The 23,922-nt window shown below is 34.2% G+C and overlaps 1 long non-coding RNA gene across 2 annotated transcripts in view; it reads right to left on the reverse strand.

The window, feature by feature from the left end:
* Positions 1 to 23,922, reverse strand: part of LOC129004211 (uncharacterized) — a 119,813-nt gene that overhangs the window by 72,273 nt on the left and 23,618 nt on the right. For both annotated transcript variants that reach the window (XR_008491682.1, XR_008491683.1), the window contains exon 2: positions 5,552 to 5,611. This is a non-coding gene — a long non-coding RNA (uncharacterized LOC129004211). The remainder of the gene's footprint in view (positions 1 to 5,551; positions 5,612 to 23,922) is intronic.

Here is a 23,922-nt window from a genome sequence, read left to right on the forward strand (position 1 = left end):
TTATGTACCCAGTTGTTGGCTAGAATTTTCTGAAGTACCATTTTTTTGCAAACTTAGCAAACTAATTTCTGTAATACAAGTTTCCAATCCCTAGTCAATGCCCGCCAAAAGCCCCTTACCCTCAGACCAAACAAATTCTATTATCGAAGCACACTCTATAAGTCTTTAAATGTACAAGTACTCATTTGTGCTTTTGAAGTAGTTCGAAGATTTATAAAATATTCAGTAAGTCAATTAGCTAGAAGTACTACTATAGTTTTTTTGTCCTAGGACGCTGGGCACGAGCCCAGGCTTGTTTTGCACATTACTCCAGGCTAGACCTAGGGGTTGTGGCATTATCATTTTGATAAAATCCATTGGTGATTTGATGGGATTTGAACCCGGGACCTCTTGAACCGTAATCCCGCGCTCTAACCATTAGACTAGCTCACTCTCCAGTACTACTACAGTGCCATTATAATTAGTGCTAAGCATGACTTTAATCCCGGAAAACGTTGACTTAACAACAAGCTAGAAAAATGGTATATAACATGAAAACATTACTGATATATTGAATTGTGTAATGAAGTATTAAATATAAATATAGAACTATATTGATCGAGATATTTGCTAGTCACGCTTTTTTTTATTTAATATGCTACTCTCATTTTAAACCAATTATATCATTCGGCTAGTTAAAGGACACTTTTTAAACAATATCCTCCGTCGCATCATCATAAGTGGATCATCATTATTTTCTCCAAGGTATTACAATTACTAATGAGGAGCCCTTATGCCAACACAAATATTTATTGGACTATTATCAATAAAAATAACACATACAAGTTAATTTTCTTAGTTTTTTCGTATGCAACAAATCTTTTTTCAAATTTCATACTCGTTGATGGATTTTCTTGTCACAAAGGGACACAATGAATATAATTACATCTATTGTAGAGGGATTTTCCCAAGAATAGGTTGACGACAAGCGCCATCAGGAGTCTCCCCACGTCGCGTATTAGAGACCAACACCGCGGTGGAGTTCTGTATGCGAGGTCCATTGTCTGACTGCTAATAGGACATTTGTGTGTCAGAAGGCTTCCAGAGGTGTCACGCCACCAAGCCGCAAGGTCCAGTGGCGCATAATCAGCTGAAAGAGGTTGTTTATGAACATCGACCCTCCAGTTACATACAGTCATACAAAGGTTTCTGAAGTTTAGGCTATAAGGGATGCAAACCTTTATTTTATTGTACTTTTGACTATTGGTCAAAGTACCAGTACGAACTGCCGCTCGGATTAATTATCCCTACCTACTCGAGCAAAAATATAGGCCATTTAATTTACCTCGAAATAAAAAAAAACTTGATGGTTGAATTGACCTTTTCTTGGAACTCAGATACTTCCAATCTTATTCGTATCACAGTGATAAAACATAATCTTGTCTCTGCAGGTTATGAACCATACGAAAATCTCATATAAAAAAACTTTAAAATCACATAATTTTCCAAAATATTTACGTAGTTACTGATTGTAACAAATATTTTAGATTAAAAACCTAGACGTTCCATGAGGGTCAGTTACTCAGGGTTGTACTGTGCTGTGTATGTCACAAAATTGGGATAAAGGTAACGGTAAAACCATACAAATTTGCTTCTTTTCTTGTGTTAACAAGTGCCTACCATGCAGCAATTGTTATGATTACTATAATTATTATTAAATTGAGACAAGGAAACAATGCTGCGGTTTCCAACCCGAATATGTGTGAAGGGACAAATTTATTTGGGACAAGTTTCAAACCACCAAAAAGCTGTTGACTTTTCTCAGGATTGTACTGGAACCAAGAGAGCAATATACCACTCAGATCCCCAGCCTTCCAAGTTTTTTTCGTTATTTTCATAACCATGGCAAAAAAATGTATTATAAATTAAAAATTTCCTTTAACATCAGAGGTGTATAGTTTTTACGGTTATCATATTTTACCGATATAAATAATGGTGATTGCTTAACTTGTGTGAATCTTAATAGAACGAAATCATATCACAAAATAGTTAACAAGAAAATGTAGCTTACCCAATATTACAGAATAATTTTCTCGTAATTATAAACACAAATATACATGAACTACTTGACGTAGTCTCTCTCATTTTGATGAAAGAACAAAGCATTCAAGGAATTCCATTTCAAAACGTATTCGTGTCTCTATTTGTCAAACTAACTCTCAAATTATACTTGCAGAATCCATAAAAGAACGAGAGTCCTTTATGTCCTTACAGGACGTTGGAATTGATTGGATTTTATTTAAAGATAAGAAAAACATCACTAAACGAGTTAATAAATTAAGTATACTCTCGAGATAAATAATCTTAATCCTTGGAAAGACATGTCGTCAAGTCTATCAAATTCCTATATAGAAGGATTTGGTCGTAAATCCTTGAAACAACCAAACCCTGGGATTTGCCTATAAATCGTTTGTTCACTATTGCTTCATCTTCGGAACGAGTCCAAGTCAAGACCAGGTCCATCAAGATGAAGGACTGTTCCTAGTAGTTGTTTATTCACAGCTACTTTGTCTATAAAACTCACTATAGTGTAAAGATTGGATTTATATGGAAACATTGTAGCAAGTTTTAAAATTAAGTGACAGAATTTTGTAAGTGTCTACGCCATAGTGGAATTTTTGCATAAGAGTATCATAAACGATTGTGAACGAAAACGGCCTAAGCCTCTCATATGTTTGTGGATACGCCGGAAATCAAACTCGTCACATTTTGACACATAATTTCGAAACTATAAACACTTCTTTAATTATACACATATTATTAAATGTGTTATTTTTCAAGGTTCAGTTTGGAGCCGAATCCTTTTGTAACACTATGTTTTTGATACTGGGTGGTTAATTATACATTTTCTAAAATTCATCTTGTATTTCCTCTTTAAATAGCCTACAGATAATAGTAGTTAGAAGCGTTAGTTATATAAATAAATCTTTTTAGATAAATAAAAAGATTTGGTTGATAAAAAAATGTTTTTGGACGCAAAACCTTTGCCTAAAAGGTATCTTACCATGTTTTGTTTGTACCAAAATGTAAGTAAAATATTACTTAAATTCAGCCACCTATATTGTATCATAGTCTATGATGGTATGCTCCTGTAACATAAATGTTTATTTCCTTAATTTCTTAATCACCTTAATTTGAAATGCATACGTAAGAAAACCATAACATACCTACTAATCAGCAATACGTAATCAGCAATTAGTATATATCAAAGGAGGGATAGTAATATATCAAATTGAACTCTAATAGTAGCACAGTATAAAATAATCTCTCATTAACTTAAGATCACTTGGAGTATACACTGGCAACACCTCATCATTGGGATCATGATGTTTCCATATGACTACAAGATAGAAAGTAAATAAGACGGGTATAGGTTGATCCGTATGTTGTATACTTGCTAAACATTGATTGCATTGTTCTTCCCAAACATTTTATGACATTTAGGCTATAACCCGAACATGTTATACAGGGTGTTCCGTAAGTAAACAGCCAAACTCCAGGAATTGGTTCCACGGTTCAAAATAAAGAGAAAAACAAGAATAAATTTTTTTCCAAAATCGCTTCGTCAACCAGATATTCGCCATTTTGTATTTTATACATAAACATTTTTATTTTTTAATATTTTCAACCTATCTTTATAAAACTTGGATAGAAAAGACCAATGTTAGAAGAAAATTAATCGAAATTCAATTAAAAATTTCAAAATGGTGGCCATTTTAATTTTTTAAAGTTAAATATTAAAAATGTCAGTAACACTTTTATTTGAAATACTAGCTGTACCCGCGGGCTTTGCCCCGTTTAATTTCTTAATTTTCAAGACGAGCTCGTTCGCATGGCTCAATCACGTCCTGGTTGAAGTTCGTTCCCTACGCTCACTCACCTTTGGGTTGGAGCTCGTTCGCTGCGCTCACTTGCCTTCAGGTTAGCTCGTTCGCTACGCTAACTCGCCTCCAGGTAGAAGTTCGTTCGCTACGCTCACTCACCTTTTGGTTGCAAATTAGCTGTTGTCATAAATTTAAAAAAATAATAGTGCTGCACCCTGTTGGTAAATATGAAAAATCATAAGGTTAACATGGGAAACTCGAGAGCCACTAGGGCGGAGCCCGAAAGCCCGATCAGAATAAAAACTACTTAGTTTTCCTATTTAATGCCCAAAGAATCGGTGTACCAAATTTCAGCCTCCTAGGTAAATGGGAAGTGGGAGAATTAGTGATGAGTGAGTGTGTCAGTGAGTCAGTGAGTCAGTGAGGGCTTTGCCTTTTATAAGTATAGATTACGATTTTTAGCTGTAAAATGGGACGAACCTGACTAGCTTCTGCCTTATTCAACCCCATTTTACAACTAAAAATCGTAATATTTCAGGTCGATCTTTTTGAACTCCGTATCGTTTGATAGGGAATTAAAAAAGCTAAAAGTGTTCATGATATTTTTTCATAAAATTTGCCATTTTCAGTAATTTAAATTTAAAAAATTAAAATGGTTGCCATTTTGAAATTTTAAGCCGAAACAAGATGAATTTTTTTCTATCATCCTATACCTCTTTCTACCTTAACCTACATACCAAGTTTTGTAAAGATTGGTTGAAAAAAAAAATAAAAAAAAGTTTATGTAAAAAATACAAAATGGCGGATATCTGGTTAATGAAGTGATTTCGGAAAAATGTTATTCTTGATTTTCTCTTTATCGTGACCCATAGAACAATTTCCCAGGGTATGGCTGTTTATTTAAGGGACACCCTGTAAACTTTCTAACCATTGATTGTACTCTTCTACCCAAATCAGCTTATGACTTTAAGGTTACAATCCGTACATGTTATATACTTGCAGCAAGGCGAATGACAAGCGTCCCAGATTCGAGCCAGTTTCTACCTTGACTCTAATCCGAGGCGGAAATCAAGTGACGGCGACTCAGACAGCAAGTGACTGTGGATAATCTAACTTGACTTGTTACAGTTACAGGCGTGGACATTCAATGTATTTTCAAATCAAACGACGGTTTCCATATTATATACAATATGTTCTTAGTTTCACTTGTATTGGTGACAACATAATGTATTGAATGAAATAGTTTTTACTGTGGGTAAGATTTCCTATGTATTTTACGATTATACTAACTTATACGTTTTTTAAATTATCTTTACAAAATATGATACAAACTTTTTGTAACAGTAAAACTACGTGGTGTCCTTAAGATGTTACACTTGTTTATCGACATCACATACCCATAGTAACTACATACATACAGTATATAACGTACATAGTATATGAAGGTGATTTGTATGAAGGTTTTTGAATTCCCGGATGTAAATGGAAAATAATGATCGAAACTTCCTATTTCAATAATAACAATTTAAACAAAATACAGTTACTGGAATGAATACTATTTAAATATGGACGAAGAAAATAAAAAATTAAAAACATAATTTAGATATTAGAATTAAAGCCATTACGTTTGATTTTCTCTTTTTAACTCGTTGTACAACCAGAATGATTTCTGAACTGTGACTACTTACGTTTTGAAGCCTAGCTTCTGTAAGAACTCCGATTACATGCAGAAATGTATAGCTCCAATTCTGGAAAACACACAAAAACTGTGAGACAATTTTAAAGTTGGATTACAATAAACTATTCACATAAATTAGTCACACGGTTTAGTTAATATTATACGAATGAATACAAATACTACGACTAGATTACAATTGTGATATTTTTATACATTGAAGTCATAAATTGTATGTCATAGAATACTTTATACATCAAAACAGTTTCATGCCACCCTCCAATACGTGTTTAATTAGTTCACAATTTTCTCACCAACCCCTAAATTCTCGTATTTTACACTTCGTGTCCACCATATACCTAAATTACTCAAAATTATAAATACATTCTCATCAGAACCACACAGTGTAAAATCACCTGCCAAGGTGACTTTGCCGGAATCCCCAATAGTGAAGTAATCAATAATCAGTAAGTGTGTAGGAGTCTAGCTCGGTGGTCTGATGGCCTGGGGCTGTTAGATTAGACCCTCAGTCCAGAGCGATTAGATGAAACTGAAGCTCACACGGAGCTGCTTGCGTCACCGTCACCGTAGTCGTATGATAGGTAGTCTTCATGTAAACCTCACACTTTATGACTATCTAGGCTGTCGTGTCATCCAGGAGGATCAGCAGAGTCCTTGAGAAGACCGCACGTGTTTGACCTTAAATATGAAGAATTTAAGGTATTACATTGTATTGTGCTTTAGGTATGTTTTGGTTCATAGTGATTCTAATCGAACGTTATTAATATAGTCATATCCCTACTCACCTCTCTTTATTTCCCCTTCCGTTGAAACAATTTTTCTCGATATTCACTCTGCATAATATGTCAGTCAAATTTGGTAGCGTGATTGAGTTTGAAATGAATTCCACTAACCCCATTACTAAAAGGTAATTTTGAAACTTTAAATCAATAAAACGTATTTGTAAATTAAATGTAAATTTCGGTGACCTTGATAGGCATGATAAGTTAACTTTGAGCGAATTTTTCTAGATAGGGAGTGATACTACCAAAGCCTCATGGTAGGATCTAGACACGGGACCACTTTACACTTCCGATTTGATGTCCCCAGAGACTAAAAACCATCCGTTGAAATTCAGTTTGCGCGATAACTCGATTAAAGATCATCTGATTTCAATAAAATGTTGTACAAACGTCTGGACACGAGTGACGAACCAGCGTGATTGGACTATGAGAATGAGGTATATCGGGAGTTTTATAGGTTACAAATGGTTCTTCCCATTTTTAACCTTTAAAATATAACATTTCGCAGATTCTTTTCAAACCATTGTGTAGAGCTAAAACAAATAAAGTAGTAAATTGAAGTGTCGTGTTACGTCTGATGCTACGGAAAAACGATAAATTTAAAATCCCCCCTCATCTTTTAGAGGATTAGTAAACTGCTGTTGCTTGCTTGTTTATGGATAAACTTTTATTGAATTTAATAAATTTATTTATTTCACAGCAAGCTATTAAAATGTTAATAGAAACCTACTTTTCATTGTAGCAGCAAATCTAAGTACTCTTCAAATAAATATAATTTTATTTAAATGGCAAAACATGTTTAATGGAATATTTCAACGGAAATCCAATCAGGAAAATTGAAATAATCTTAGTCTGGAGGTTTACTGTGATATTTTTGAATCAAGGTGAGACGCCCTGGAAAAGGTAACTGGTACGTTTATTGATATTGTGTTATTTTTTAATCTCTCTATAAATTCATTGCTGTAAATTTAAAAACGAGTGATTTTAAGGGATTCTAACGAAGAAAAATGTCCCGTTATACAAGTGTACCACAGTATAACCTACCTTGGTACAACCCTGAACATAGTTGCAATCGTTGGACTACAATGGTTTTTATATGAATATAATTTTTTATAAACTGGGTGTTTCACTACGAGGTTTAGAAGCTTGATTTTATATTACTAGTCCAGACATGCACCATCAGCTTTGAAATTATACACATGTTTTGAGGTCATATTTGAAAGAACTTTGTGCTATTTTCAGCCTTCTAGCCTATGTTAAAACAAACGCGTTGTCCTCACCTCGTAAACAATCACGTAATAAGTCAATTAAGTATTTTTTTGAAGCAAAACGGTGAAACTTTCAATCTGCCACAATTTTTGTAACACAAACATTAGATAGCTGAAGTTTAAAAAATATTTTAAAACCTACTTTATAAATTTTGTCAAAGCTGTCACAAATAAATTAAATAAATATTAAAAATGGGCTATAACTACAATACAGCTACTATGTATACTATGGGGGGGGGGGGCTATAAATGGGCGATTTATATAAAATCAAACGTGTAAACCTCTTTGCAGGAAATTCTGTATACATTCCAAATGAAAATAATGATCAATTTATAAAGTTTAGTTTACGAATAGCGTTTGATTGGTTCGAAGGCAATCAGAGTTGAAGAAACATCAGCCCTGGCTGTAAATTGATTGGAAAAACAACCTTGGTGACTTTGAGAGCTTTAACTTGTTAGAGGAACAAAAACTCAATTTTGTTAATAAATCCTTAAGATCAGAAAATAGAAATTAATGAGTCAAGACTCGTTACGTTAGTTATAAAGCACATGAAAGATAAACAAGTGAATCAATTGGCTTACATTTTCTGTTAAATAATTAATTGGGAATTTTATATAAACAGTCAACACAATAATATAAAAAGAAAGCACATTTACAGTGTATAACAACCATAAACTGTAGTTACAGAATACAATTTAGAGTAAGTGCGGAGTAAGTTGGAGATGGTATGAGACGACTTTACCTGAGGAGGCAAGAGTTTAATACTTCTGTGAGCGATCCATCTCTCTTGGCCTCAGTTTGTTCTCAAGCACACAATTAATCCAAGTCTCTGTGAATTACCTTAGGAGTTTTAACCTCTACTGAATGGATTACATCATTTTGTGTGCATGGCAGAGACATGAAAGAAACCACTAATTTGTAAGTATTCAATTTTATTTTAAGATTTAATGTTTAGACATATTTCTCAATTAAATTAAGAGATATAACTTTCAGATATGTGTGGCTTTATCTTGTTTGTTCATATATGAAATATAGATTTTTGTCCTAAATTTGGTTAACAGACACGATTTGAGAGATATTGGATATTGTCTAATTTTTAATTACGTGTATCAAATTTGGCTTACCTTCATAACCTTTCCCCGTATTGTTACAGATAGAACATTTTAAACTATATTCAGCAATACAGTTTTTAGATTCCATGTTTAGGCGTTTAAGAACTAAATAATTGTATCGTTGAAAAGGAAAGGATAAAAATAACCCGCTTGAATTTCTAAAAATAACTTGGCAAGTTTGTAAATTATAATCCAGTCCACTCTAATCTGATAGTAAGCTATCGAATTGGTTCGCTAAAGACCAAACCGTGTCAGCGACCGAGTCATCAACTTCTCTAAAACACTGATAAGAAGTCCGAAACATTGCCTTATTGGTGTAAATTCCACCATAACAAGCAGACCGTCGACACTGCCCGGGTGGCCACTGACTTTGATGCTAGATAGACACTAATTTATATTACTAACTGGTCATTATTGTGGAATTGATTAACTTTAGTTGGTATTCAACCGGTAAACATATTGTAATGGAATTTATAGTTTGATACAGCTATAATCTGTATACTTAAAAAAATGACGGGGTTCTCTCCACATTGTAACATCATTTTACTTTGTAACATACCCATTCACCTGTTCTACTTATCCGAATTTTATGATTGATGTGTCATTTTAACGATTGTAATCCAGTGCAGAGGCAAAGGTAGCCAAAGAGGTAATTTCCTAGTGTTTCGTGCCCAGAGATTTATTAATTCCTAGAGCGCTCTTTGAAAGATCTAGGCTGACCAACATGCTTTTAAACCGGTTGAAATGTAAATTTTAATTTAACGGGTGATAATCTTCAGTTGAATATTTAATCGTTAACAGCAAGAGACAAAATAGTTAATGACAAAAACTAGTTTTGATTTTGCTAATTAAATATTGTAAATTAGGATTTATCTTAGTTTTATCATTATCTTAAATAAACATTTGCATCATTCTTACAAGTTTTGCAATTAATTTAAAAGTGCAGTTTACGAACGCCCCCTAACAATTCGTATATGTGTAATATTTAATGAACTGTATCTGTATGTACTTTTTGGGCAGTACAAACCATTATCACATCATACCCTTACGGGTTTCAACCTTCTGGATTTTCTAAATTGTCATATTATGGCAAAGGGAATTATTTTAATTGATTCGTTTTCATGGACACATTAGCAAAGTTTCAATGTGTACATTCGTTGTACTTGCTTATTCCAAATTATTTTTGCTTTAAACTGTTGCATAAGTGATTAATACAAGCCAGGTAAAATATTTTGTAATATAACGCAATAAGTTTATTTGTTCTGTAGCAATGATGTTTGTCGAGGGAAATATTTGAATTTCTATAATAGTCGATATCATCATTTTACTAAGAATCATAAAGGACTTTATGATACTATTCTCACGCTCATGACAAGTGAAATTGGTGGGTTTTCCGTCTCTGCCTCGAAACTGTTTTACAAATTACTTCAGACTAAACCTAGAGTAATTATCACACGGCGCTATTGGTTATAGGTGGGATATGAACACGGAATCTCCGGACTTGAGCCCCGCGCTACACCACTAGACCAGCTGCATCCCCACGAGTAAAGCTACCATAAAAAGTTATGTTAGTTAAGTAATTTTAACGATATTTTTATAACAAAACACTTAAAAGCAAATGTGCCATTTTTAAGGAGTTAGTAACATTTTTATCAAATATACATATCAGATTCAACCCTTACACAATGAGACAGTAATGTAAAAACATTTCATTCGTTGAATCACAGGATTTATATACATATTTTGGTCTAATCAGATCGTTTAGTCTGCAAGCTACTGAATACACCAAATTGCGATCTGTAGAATCTATCTACACTCACATTAGCATAACATGTGTAGGTTTATTACCTACCACACATGTACTTTAATTACACCGTATCATGGCGCTATCACGTGATCTACATCTGGTAGATCCTCGATAGAGACAAAAGGTGCGACGTCCCTTGAGCGAGGGGAGGCGCATAAACCATCGATTTCATCGGCATCATAAAGCTGTCTAAGGGATATACTCGACTCTATATCCTGATCTCTCTATCGGTGTAACGCCCATACCCTCACCCTAGTCGTATCTGTTACATATTAGATCGTGTGGATGCCACAGGAACCGGCGCCACCGTCGTCCGAGTAAAACTACTTATGTAATATTTGATTTGTGTGAAATCGGTTATTAATTTGATGCTAGTACACTAGTGTCATAGTCATTAAATACTGAGGGAAGAAGTATATTTCAGAGGTTTGAAAATTAACCTAGCTGTCATGTCATTGGGTTTGAAAAAATATTAGATAATATAACGACACATCTGGGGTGTACTTTACAATTGATACTGGCCTAAGATCTACTGGAAATCAAGTACCACTTAAGTCCAATAATCAAGAACATATGGGTCCAGTTTCAAACTATCATACTAGTTCTGACTTTTCTAAAGATTTGACCGACGACCTAATTGTCAGATGAACATTCACTCAAATCACCAGCAGTTTGTAAAATTAAAAGAAAATATATTTGAGATGGGAATGCTGTATTCTGTACAGTATTAACCAAACCTTTAATATTAGTTTTTATACACTCTAGCTAAATGTGATTTAGTTATAGTCCATCTATGATATTAACGTGTTACTCAAGGTATCAAATATTTAAGATAATTTTATAATAGAGCACATTTTATTTTAATCTGGACAAAAGATAAAACATTGGTTTATGATATATTTCTAAAAAAACTGGAACTGGAAAGATGGCTACTTGAAACAATTCCAGTTAATAGATATATCTTAAGCTGTATACTACAAATTGGTAAAAAGAAATACAGTAATGTACATAGAAGTAATGGGCTTATAGATCAAATTTTGATATGCGCGTAGCTGATCAGATTTCATATAAGAGTAAGATTTCACAAGAACAAAGAGATTGAGGCAATATCGTGCAATACGAGGGGCGTATAGGGTTGTTGGAATTTATTACTTCTCCAGCTTTGGGCTTCTTTATTGGGACACTAATACTTTACCACAGTTTTAACAATTATATTGTCATTTATATTAGGAGCTTACATAAGCTAAAAATAATATCAAGACTTTAATAAAAAGACAGTTAGTGATTACTTTTTAAAATAACAATATTCTTACTTCATAAAATTCTTTATCCATTCTTATTTCAGTCAAAGGTTACGTTCTGAATTCCTATTAAAGTTAATTTGTTTTAATTTGTAGGGTAATTCCATTACTTAGTCCCTGGTTTTATTTAGGACTATCAGTGGTTCGAGTTTTTACCAATAATTTCGCAACGGAGGATTGCTTGTAAATTTTTAAATAAATAACTTTTTCTTCAATAAATTTGTATTAGGCCTAATCTGTATACATGTTTGTATGATTTGTTGCCAATTTGTTATTAATTAAATCACACTTCATTATGGATTTTCTTTTATATTATTCACAATAGCGTACTGCAGTACAAATTATACACAAATTATAACTGGTGTTGGTAACTGAGTGAGCTGATACTATGTTCATCCTAGAGTACACCCGATCACCAGTGTCATAATTTCTTACAATTTTACTACAAAAATGAGTTCTACTAATCATCAGGGAGCCCTTTCCGAAGCTCCTAATTGCCGATAATAAGGTGATAGATTTGTGTGTAAGCTTTATTTTGCACCAACATAAACCCATAAATTTTCCTCTTAAGCTCATAAACTACTTTAAAAAAGTTCACAACCAGTCGATCAAATCAACCGATCAATTGCATTACCTCATGCATTTACTGTGAACACGAGAAACCCCATAAAACTGCAATAACCAGGATTAATTGCACAGGTAGTGTTTTGTCCATCGAGACAAACAAATGGAATCGCTCGTAGTTACTTATACATGCAATCGAGCGGATCATCGAGTCAAAGTCATAAAGTTAAATTGGTTTGGCCGCAGCTCAATGCTACCAGTCACTATCCAAGAGATCTCGACCCACGATTGCACTGATCGTCCAGACAAATCGTTATTTGAGGAATGTGTCTGGAGACTTGTTCATTTTGTTTACGGCTACGACAATTTCCTGTTTACAATATTTTATGACGTGCAGGGTGCGTTTAGAGTTTATGGCGTGGTTTGATGACTTTAATTGCAACGAGTCTGACATGTATCGCGTAAATTTGTCTTTGAGATATTTTTGTTTTGACTGCAGTTTGCTGTTTTAGAAGCTATAAATTATTTTGCGACGGTGGTTTTTATTGGGTAGCCACAGTATTTTGTCGTTGTTGGAAGCACGTGTACAGTTGCTTACAAATTACCACTACTGAACTAGAGGTCTAAGAAGGATGACTAGAAGGAGGATTGGGAGGAGGACGAAGAGGAGGACTTGGGATAACTAGGGGGAGGGGCTAGGAGAATGATTGGCAGGAAGATAATACTTAGGAAATTCGCCAACTTAACGATTTCTGCAAAACGATTATATTACTTAACCTTCATGATATTCAAACGAAAAATGGTTACTATAAGCTACTTTAAAAATACAAACCAACCTAAATTCCAACCCAACTTTACAAACCCACACCTCACCAAGCAGAAACGCTCTTTGATAACATACTAAAACTAATATCCCCAATAAATAGTTATTTGTGTAACTAGTGGGCAAAGGCAGTTTGCACTCGTGTTACACACTATATTTTTCCTACAGTTACTATAAATCAAATAAATATTTAGTCTTTCGAACACTGTACAATACGTTTTTACACTGAGCCACAGTGTAGCCGAAGCACACATTCTACCCAAGGTATGCGAGGCAAGGTGGCAAAAACGTCGTTCTGTTGACATGTCCCAAACAAACAAGCTGTCGGTCAATAGGTTGTATCGTTTTGTGATTCCCTAATCTCGTAGTTGGGACCAAATATGTTGTACAAACACTCGTCTAGAATTGACATTCCGCTACTAGTCTGCGGGAGAAAAACGACTGTCAATATACATTCTCAGAATTGTTCCATTGCTTTGCACAGCTGTGTCTCAGTTGTTAAAATTTACATATTTGTACCAAAGTAGGATTAGCATAAATAAACAAGGTACTGTACTGTTAAAAGTTGTGAGGATTTGATAAATCTAAAGTCCCGACAGTCTATAATTGTTGTAAAGTCAAACATCAACACATTATAGGCAAATATTTATATCATCGAAACGTAGTGCTGCTGAAAATAGTATAATTACTATAATTTACTACTATTAGTTATAATTTTTTTTATTTATAAGAACATTTAGATGGTATCACCTGGATCCAGAAACAACCGTGCTTGAAATCAAACGAATCTATAATGATTTATTTTTTTTTTTATCTATAATGTGATTTAGAAGTTAAGCTTTAAAAAGATTGATCTTAGCGTACACACGGATTCTACCACGGAAAACATACTAGTATGTTTTCTGTGATTCTACGAAGGGAAAAATACATCACAAAATATGCTACTCACTGATCCATACTTTGAAACCATAACGTAACGATACTAAACGTTGATATCATTTATAGATGACAATACCCGCTAACAATAAACAAGCAACTTTGAGCTCCAGCCAACTAATTGTACTTTCTGGCAAAGACGTGGATAGCAATATACTCCGCCTGATTTGTACGCTCAAATATTGGAGTAAATATGTTTTACATAATCTGCTCAACATGCGAGCGCCATTTACAGAAAATGTTTGCTCTCTACTTTAAGCTATGCAAATTAACCTGGCTTTCTCGACTCTGTAGGCAGTTTTGAGGATTTACCTCTTATGTTGGAAAAATGCATTTTCAGATTAAATTTACTTCTAAATAAAGTAAATTGAGTAAATAATGTAATTTGATTTACTTCTAATCAACTAAACAAAATGTAAGACTTTTAGAGAAGGGAGTTGTTACATGCAGGGAAAGTTCTCCAGAGCGGAGATCGCTGTAATTCTATTTTAGATACAGCTTAAGGTGATTTCCGAACCACCGGGTCACGATATTATAACAGAGCTAACCATCAGTGTTGGGTGGTATTTGAACCCGGAAATCTAGTGTAGGATTTTTGAGCTCTGGCTTAAGTACGATATACTATACTCGTATAGACGTTTCTTTAATCCTCAAATTGATTAAAGTAACGGCTCTCCAAAATTGAAAATGAGTTAATAATAACTATAATCTACTTAAATAAAAAATACGTCTAATAACGCTTGAATCATGAGTATTTACACTTATACTGTCGACTCACATGGCAGTAAATACACATAAAAGATAGCAAGTGGTGGTCGATTTCGATTGGATACTCCAATCGTCACCAGACCCATTAGGCGAATCAATGCTGATAAAAAAGCTATTTAGCTATAATTTCCAATACGAACATTGCGATTTACAATACAATATACAATGAAAATTTCTTTTGTATATCTACCCCACTCGAATTAACTGGTTCCACGAAAACACAATCAACAAATAGCATTTTTAGTAGTTAAATAGACAATTTACTCATAATATTTGTAAACAGGATAAGAAATTACTCCGATTACTGGGTTAAAGCTGGGGTTCATATCTTATGAAAATACAATTTTGAAACATAATAATGAATAACTCAATTCAACTGGTTGGAAAACTTCACAGGCTGAGCAATAAATGAAGAGAGCTCAAAATTACGTTTCAGTTGTTGAGTGTCTTGTTTGAGTTGTCCTATAACTTTGTGTATTGACCAAAAAATTCTTAGCACTTGTATCAAATCATTTTACTTTCACACTATTTACAAGCTCAACAAAAATACTCCTAAACAATCTTACAAGTGTCTATGATCACACCAAATGTTATTTCCCGCACGTAAACAAATAGGACAAGATCTATACTTCATTGACACAGATCACAGAGGCATTGATAGCAGCCCACTAGTGATGTCACTGCAGACTAAATATAGTCGTCATCGTTGAGTGAAGATGTCAAAACATAACTGTCGTCTTTATATCTCCCACGTGCGACAGAATGCAGTTTGGAACTACATTGTCGTATACATTGTGATAAGCATATGTGGTGTCGGTTGTCGCGTCATCATAATGACAGTTATAAACAGGAGTAACAGTGTTCGTTATATTTAATTAGTTGAATGATGATAGTTTTAAGGATTTTTTTTAGTTTTTTAGTTATGGGTGTGTAGGTTGTTTGGAGGCATATTGCTAATGAATCAAATAAAATTAAATTACATTTCCTAATAGTTAGGGTTTTAAAGAGATGGCGCAATTTTTGTATAGATTTTCTTGAAGAGAGATTTCACATACACTGACCATTCTCTTCGTCTCAGATACTTGCCTTTTTTACTCAGCAGGTGGATCTACAGATAACTGGCCACGCTGTTATTATGTAACCGAAATAAATATTTATCATTAACGTACACTCTACATGTCCAGAGCATAAACTTCCACGAGAGCATGTCAAATCTGAATCAACAAATATAGAAGAAATTTTAGCCTAGTGAGTCAAGTTCCAATACTTGGTGGACCCTAAAACAGTGAAAATAACGTGAGCTGGGTCTGTTGCTAGAATAGTGTTGGGCTTCGGCGAGCGAGGGTCGGGTTCAATCACGGTCATATAAACTAAAATTTTAAAGGTTGGACCACTTCCTTATGTGTATGCATTTATTGAATAATAATGAATAAATAGTCGTTTTTAAAATTCTTTTCACATCACTAATTACATGTCCACAATAAACCAATCTGCAGTGCACGACTGATACAGCTGGAGGTAGCTCTTGTTAAGATTTAATCTACACATACAGGGTGTCCGGTAACTTTACAAGAGAATGTTTGTTGGCTGCCAAGTCACATTTGTATCCATGTTCACTGGGCGTGTGATTAGAAACCCATCTCCACCTAAAGCCGCCATCGTTTCGATTGTAACGTTTGGATAATTTAACGATTGGTGTTTTGAAATAGGCTGGTTGACCTTTGGAAAATTACGAAATAGTGTATATTTGTTGTGATGAATATTATGCTATGACAGTTGATTATGATATCAGTTTGAGTCTGTGGTTGAGTTGTAAGAAATAGTTTGTTTGCAACGTTTGGAATTGCGGACAGTAGCTTAACACTAATTATTAATTTGATGGAGTGAGATTCAGAGTCTACTGTGGTTCTATATAATGTTTATAAGATATAACATATAGCCTACTAAAACTAAATTATCCACTATTATTAGCGGAATGAGCGAAGCTTTTATACATCGACTCTTATGTTGTGAACTCTCTTGTTTGCCAACCTAAATTCTTTTTCTTTACTTTCCTTCTTTGGAATAGGAAATATGGCATCCACCTCTAGTTCTATGAAAGGCTGAGTACTGTATACCGAATACATTTTTACATTTGTTATTTTAATATATTTTAAGTACGACAGTTGTATTTAAACTTTCCTGCCTCAAGATGGAGGTATGTCTCGTAGGTCTAGGTATGTCCAGTAACGGACAGAAAGTGGACGACAAACATTGAGATAGCCAGACATACTGGGATAGTTGAAACAACAACACATGTTGACAGGAGCCGATATGTTTGCTGTCACCTCTCTTCCACCGACTGCCGAAAGTCAGGAACTCTCCTACGAGAACATTCCCACAATGGAAAAATGAGAAAAGGCAATTGAGAAAAGGAAAAATTATAAAGAAAAATGAGAAATGAGAAAAGGATTTAAGTATGTACAGAATGTAGAGAGCTCCCAATTTCAAAATGGATTTGAATAAAAGTGCTCTTTGAAAGCGATAGACTCTATTTTCCTTTAAATATAAATAAAGTGTGTAGATTTTCCTGGTAACACAGAGCATACTATAGTTGGAGAGTCTGAAAGAGGTATTTGATGTAACATATTCAGGGGGTAATGGTTGGCATTTTGTTATAAGAGCTTTGCAAACTTCAAATCTGTAGAAACATTGACTATACACCTTGTATAGTCAATGGTAGAAAGCTATAGAATCAGGGAATTATGGGACTGTAGGGTCTGAACAGTACTGAGAATTAAAAAATCTTTAGTGAGATTTTATCTTGTATCCTTTGGAGGTTGTTTACATTAGTCCCGTCAAAATTGCAATGAAGACAACTCCAGTACCTTGTTGAATCAGTTTCTGCCTAACACTCCGCTGGTCCACATAATTCTGGCCCTGTTCTGAATGAACCGCGGCAAAATTGAAAGACAGGATTGACTCACCGTTTAACTGACTCGTTACGGACCCGAACATTAGACCCCGCCACCCTATAATTAGGGCTGTTTGGACTCAGGGAATCGCGGCAGGCCCCTGTAATAAAGTAGAGTAAACAAGCAGATCGATCGTAATCTGAGGCACATTGTCTAGGTCTTGTCTGACGGCATGACCGGAGGCCTTCAGACCAATGAGGGCGATTTGTTTATGTTATGTGGGCACAGTTTACAGGAATAAATCAACGGCATGATTTTAAAAGTGGGATTTCGGGGTTTCTGTTAACTCCCATTCATTCCCCTTGAAACAATGTTTGTAAAGGAGTCTTAATATAGAGGTATAGTATATCAGGTATAGAGTGCGACAGTTATTATGGCTGGGTGTGGTATTTGATGCTTAGTGCTCTAGTTACAATTTCAGAGATTATCAATTGCTTTCAAATGTGATAAAATGTTAACCGGAAATTAGAATCCCCCCTGAAATAGACAAATCTTTATTGAAAACTATAATTGAAAACTATAAAAGTCTCTCAGGTTTTCTAACTCTCTCTATATACCAATAGAACTCATACAATAATGACTATAATTTTAAAAATGCGTGAAACCATGTTAGCTTATATTGAAATGAATTTTCAAGTTCAAAGCAAGGCCCTAAATCAAACGGGAGATTTTGTAGTGATTTTATACTCCATCTTTCACAACAAGTTGACTTTTTAGTCACGTATACTGGCCGAATGCTCTGAAGAAGTTCCGAGATAGTTCTTAAAGATTCTATGATTATTAAGTACATAAACTTTATGCTATCAGCTGAATTCAGTTAAATTTCATCTGGGAGATTCACATCACGTTTAAATCGACTGAACACTTTTAACTTAAGCTAGAGAAGTTTTGTAGTTCTAAATATGAAAGTAGTAAAATATAAACGAGTTAGAGCTAAAATACCTCCGGCTCAAAAGAAGGACAAAACAATTTGATAAAACATACTCTTTCAAATGGTGAGAGGTAACTAACCATGCGAATTCGTGGCTTTAATAATGAAGTGATTTTCAATTTTGTAACGTTTGCTCTTTAATATTAGCAAAACTGCAAGCTTCATAAATAAGTGTACTTAATACTAGCCAAGATTTTCACTGAAACACAATTGATTGATCAAAACAGGCTCGTTGTTTACAACATTGTGAAATAACAACTGAAATTGTGAAACAATTCGCAACAAGAGATCGGTAGGGAATCTGCTTAACTTAAAGGGTTTAATTAAAAGCAAATTTAATTAGCTTTCTTAGTCGACATCGATGGTTAGGTATTTATTTTCTTCTCAGTTCAGAAAATCGTATTTATTATATCTGCCGGCTATTTGTAGGCAATTACTGGCAAGTTGAATCCATTTCAAGCCCTTTAATGTGAGATCATTACTTTTATTATTTTTCCGGAAACAATATCTGGGTCAGTTGTATAATCGTAGTACGTTGGACCTATTTTCTTAATTGAAGTATTTTTTTTATCTAATTTAGCAGTGTACAAAAGGAGTTTCATTTGAAAATATCGACTTTGAAAGGAATTCATTTTTCCATTACTAAAGAACTAAATACTTCTTTATTGATTTATTAAGGGTTTTCAATCCTTTTTCGCACATATTTTATTTTCAAACCGGTATCATACCGTTTTCGTCGACTTATTTATGTAAAGTTTAAACTATTCTCGAAATAAGCTATGTAACGAACTAAGATTTCATTTGGACAGTCCAAACAATCAGAATCATTAACCGTAATTAGTGACACAATTTAACCTAAATTTGAACCGTACAATTACATTTGAACTTTCAATGTCAGTAGAAGTGGACACCCAGCCAGATTTTGGTTTATAATAGTCAACGTTGTTGAATTCGTCCTCCGAAGTTATTTAAATATGTATTTACATCTTGCCGTATTTTCGTAGAGGACTTTGACGATTTACAATGATGGTAAAATATTATGAATCTTGAGGAGTAATTTCAATTATAAAGTTCGATGACAGGACCAGAAGTGAGGTTAGTGACGCCAGGTGACGGACTACGGAGGAATGTGGAGTAGAGTGAAGGTGTGGGCTAAAGTGATGATTGTGTCAGACGAGAATTTACTGGGTCTGTGGAATTCCGCCCTAGGACCGACGTCATGTCTGCGCTTTCTCCAGTGATCCGTCGTTGGTCAATTCTGCTGTAAACAAACATCTGGAATGTCAAGGCCGAGGACAGGTCTACCCCTGACTTTCAGCCAACTCTGAATATTCTGTAAGTGATGATTAATAATAATTGACGGGTAATAAAATTTATATTTATGTCGAAAACTATGTTTTTCTTTCAAACGACTTAAGTGAATTATGTGGGTTAATATAACGAGTACACAGACGCGTTAAGTATAGTCTTTGATCGATGACGTTGGTACACGTCGCGTTTGATGTTGTTTTCTTTCAATTTATTCCTCTTCCAAAAATGATTAGATTCCAATAAATTTGGTTCTCCATGCAGTATATTTCATTTTGCGATTACTTTTTACTTAGGTGTATCCATTCCTGTTTGCATTTGTTAGTTTTCCGTATTTTCAAAGTCATTAAAATTTTATTTGGATTGTAGCACTTTTTGTAAGATAGCCTTTCAAACCGTAGCGATTGGGTTGCTATTTAACGTAGACCTTTCGATTATGAACGTAACTTTTATTAAAAACTACAAATTATTTTCAACATTACATCTGATTGTTTTTTACTTCAAAACCAATCACGATGAATAGTATATCAGCATACATGTAATTTCATCCCAATCAATTGTTAACCCAATCACTAGGGTTTGAAAGGCTATATCACAAAATTTGCTAAAAACTAAATAAAATTTGTATGACTTTGAAAATACAGAAAACTAACAATTGACAATTGTTAGAAGACTCGCCTTTCCATTCTAAAGTCGCTTGTTTCGATCCTGAGAAGGAAGAACGAATAACCTTTTGGCAACAGTTAATTGATGGTGTTTTCTGTAAACAAGTCTTTTAAAGTAAGTACATCCGAGGACAGTGTGAAATTTAGGGTGAAATTGATAAAATCATATAAACAATAACGCAGCCCGTGAACACCACGATTACGTTACGCCATTCCTAAACCCTTTGCAAAAATTAAACCAAAAAGCGTAACACCAAATTAACCTCTTACACTGACTGATAGAATCAACAAAACATCAGTGGGAGACTAAGGCTAATCTTGGTATCAATTAAATGAAATTTCACCTCGGCTGTCCAGTTCGACGCCCTCAGGTAGGTACGTCTGGGAAGGCGTCGCCGACGTCTTCATAAGCGCCCAGGCTGACTTGCGCCCAGGGCGGTCCAGCAACGTGTCACTCATTATAACCCTTCTCAACCTAATGAAACTTAATTCCACATATGTCCTTTCTATGTGTTGAACAACACCTACGCAATGCGTGGAAGAAATTCATTGTGGGACACTGTAGATGCGAAGAGATGGTAACATTTTCACACAGCGTCTACTGATAACATGGGTAGAGTTTGAAGATTAGAAGGAGTTTCCATCAGTACGACTGGTGTAGAATGATTGAAAGTTTTTACGAACTCAATGGAATTATTTGGTCTGAGGGTATAATCACATAAAAAGATTGTAGATAGATTATAGATAGTAGTCTGTGATAGTGATTTCAATTTTGAATCCCGGGAAAATCTTGAAAAAATAATGATTATGAATATTTTTCAAAGTAAAACATTGTGTTAAAACTTTTAAAAATTGCAGACTGATTTCTGTGTTTTCTACCACACAAAAGCTTAGAGACAAGATTAGCAGAGGGATTTTAAATAGGAAAATATGTATCTTAACTCCAGATCCAATGTGTGCAATCCATAATCAATCATTGTCAAATATAGACTCATTAGGTTCGTTAGTTAAAAATATATATAACGAGTATATGTCACAGGACTTCAGCTCTACAGTACTCTACATTCAAGTATGTATTTTCTATATTTACCAACCAAAAAACCTATAACTTTTTAACAAGAATCGTTTAATTTTCTTCACAAAGCTTTTTATAATATATATAAAGTGAATGGAGAAACATGTTTCATGGAGGTGGAAGTAGAAATGTATCGATAAACTTCGTCAAATATACTTAAACTGAAAATAATATCTGTATTGTTGTGGTCATATGAAACTTTTATCCCACAATCCTACGATTCAGATGACATGGTAGGGAGCTTATATGACCAAACCCTGGATGAGTCAAATCACAGCTCGCCTGATATAGTATGCAGCGGCGCGAAGGCCTGGGTGCATCAAGATGTTGGAACGTGTAATCATCATTCCAGGACCGAGCCCGTGTCATCCGCCTTTGTATCTGGACTGGGTGCAGGTGAATAGAGACACATTATAAAAGAAGAGTTGAACTAATATTTAAAACGGGGTGCTACAGTAGTCGAAAGGTTATGAGGATCTCAGATGATGTAGACTGCATTACAAGTCACTGTAGAGACACGGCGTACGGTTAGACAATTTATCGTCGTATATCTAAACTATAAAATACGTACATAGGTGGCATCCCCATCTCAGTTGATAAAATATAAAAGCTGCTGTTTAAGAGTAAAATTGGGATAATGCAATTCATCAATGGGAGTAACAATTTTTTAAACAACGTTTTCAAATGCTATGACGAGACTAAGTTGTCAGTATTGTGTAGGGTTTTGATTTATATTTCATATTTAGTTGGTTTTAGAATTGAACTAGTTCCCTTGGCTCCGACGGGAGATAGTTGGAAACATTAATTTACGGACAATACTAGTATTTAAAAGAAATTAAACTGTTTACATCACTTACTAGTTCAACTGTAATTAAGATCGAAGAGCTGAAAAGAGTTCTAGGAAAAAATAAATAATTGGAAGGAGAAGCTTATTACAGTGGAGGGGCTAGGCTTGCAACTGTTGGATAACAGACCTCAGTTTATAAATTACTTAATTATCGCTCTCAGGAAGATAATCAAAGGCCTGGCTTCCACCTCGCTCACTGAAAGGTAACGACCGATCATGGAAAACAGTTAATTAACTGGAATAAACAAAGAAAAGGCGGCTCATACATAGGCCTACTATCATAAAATGATGTTTCATTCTATCACTCACAATTTATTAGATGAAACTAGTTGAATGTGTCCAAAAGAAAATCAACAAAGCAAATATTATTATTATGTAGTCTCAAATCAATAATAACTGGCCTTTTCACTCACGACCTTCTTTTTCTAAGAAATTGAAAATTAAATAACCACAAGAATAAAGTTTCAGTGTTAACTTTTGAAAAATACCTTTAATTTTATTTTTCTAGATTTTATGACCATAAAAAAGCTATGTTATAAAATTAACTTAGGCTATTTATTCTGTGGTGATTATATCAATAGTGTAATCCTTGATGGTAAATTATTATTAATATACTGCATAAATTAAAGTCACTTTAAAGTACTATTTTTTCTTTCGTGTAGACTAAGCAAATTTCTATTAAACTATTAATTAGATTGCACTCAAGTATCCCCTCAAAATCGTCACATTTTATTCCGTACTTAGATACCATAAATTTTAATGAGTACTTATATTTGTTGATACAGGGAAGGTAATAAAGTGAGTTTTATTAACATTTTAAAGCTTAATTTGAAATAAACAAATTTGCCCAATTTGAAACAAAAATCCTTAAACCAGCAAACTTCAACAGATTACTTACTCTCCACTCCATAAGAAAAACATGGGAATTTTAAATTTACAGTTTTTTCAGTAACTATTCGGCATACGATAGTGCTTCAATATACTCAATTTTTAAATCTTAAGCTCTACAAATCACGCACAGCATACAATATACGTCAAAACTTAAAATTAAATCGGTCCCAGATCAAGGAAGAAATTTGCTAATATAGTCAACATCAGCGTTTTCAATAATAGCTAACATGCATCTTAACAAGCCCATGATTTTACAACAGGATGAAAAATCCAGTTGCAATACTCAAAGGCAATGCCTCTCTTTAATGAGAAAGATGACTTTGAACGTTCG

This window comes from Macrosteles quadrilineatus, unplaced genomic scaffold (assembly GCF_028750875.1).
Source record: "Macrosteles quadrilineatus isolate MER2022 unplaced genomic scaffold, UCM_ALF_1.0 Scaffold_9__3_contigs__length_116548681, whole genome shotgun sequence".
Lineage (NCBI taxonomy): Eukaryota > Metazoa > Arthropoda > Insecta > Hemiptera > Cicadellidae > Macrosteles > Macrosteles quadrilineatus.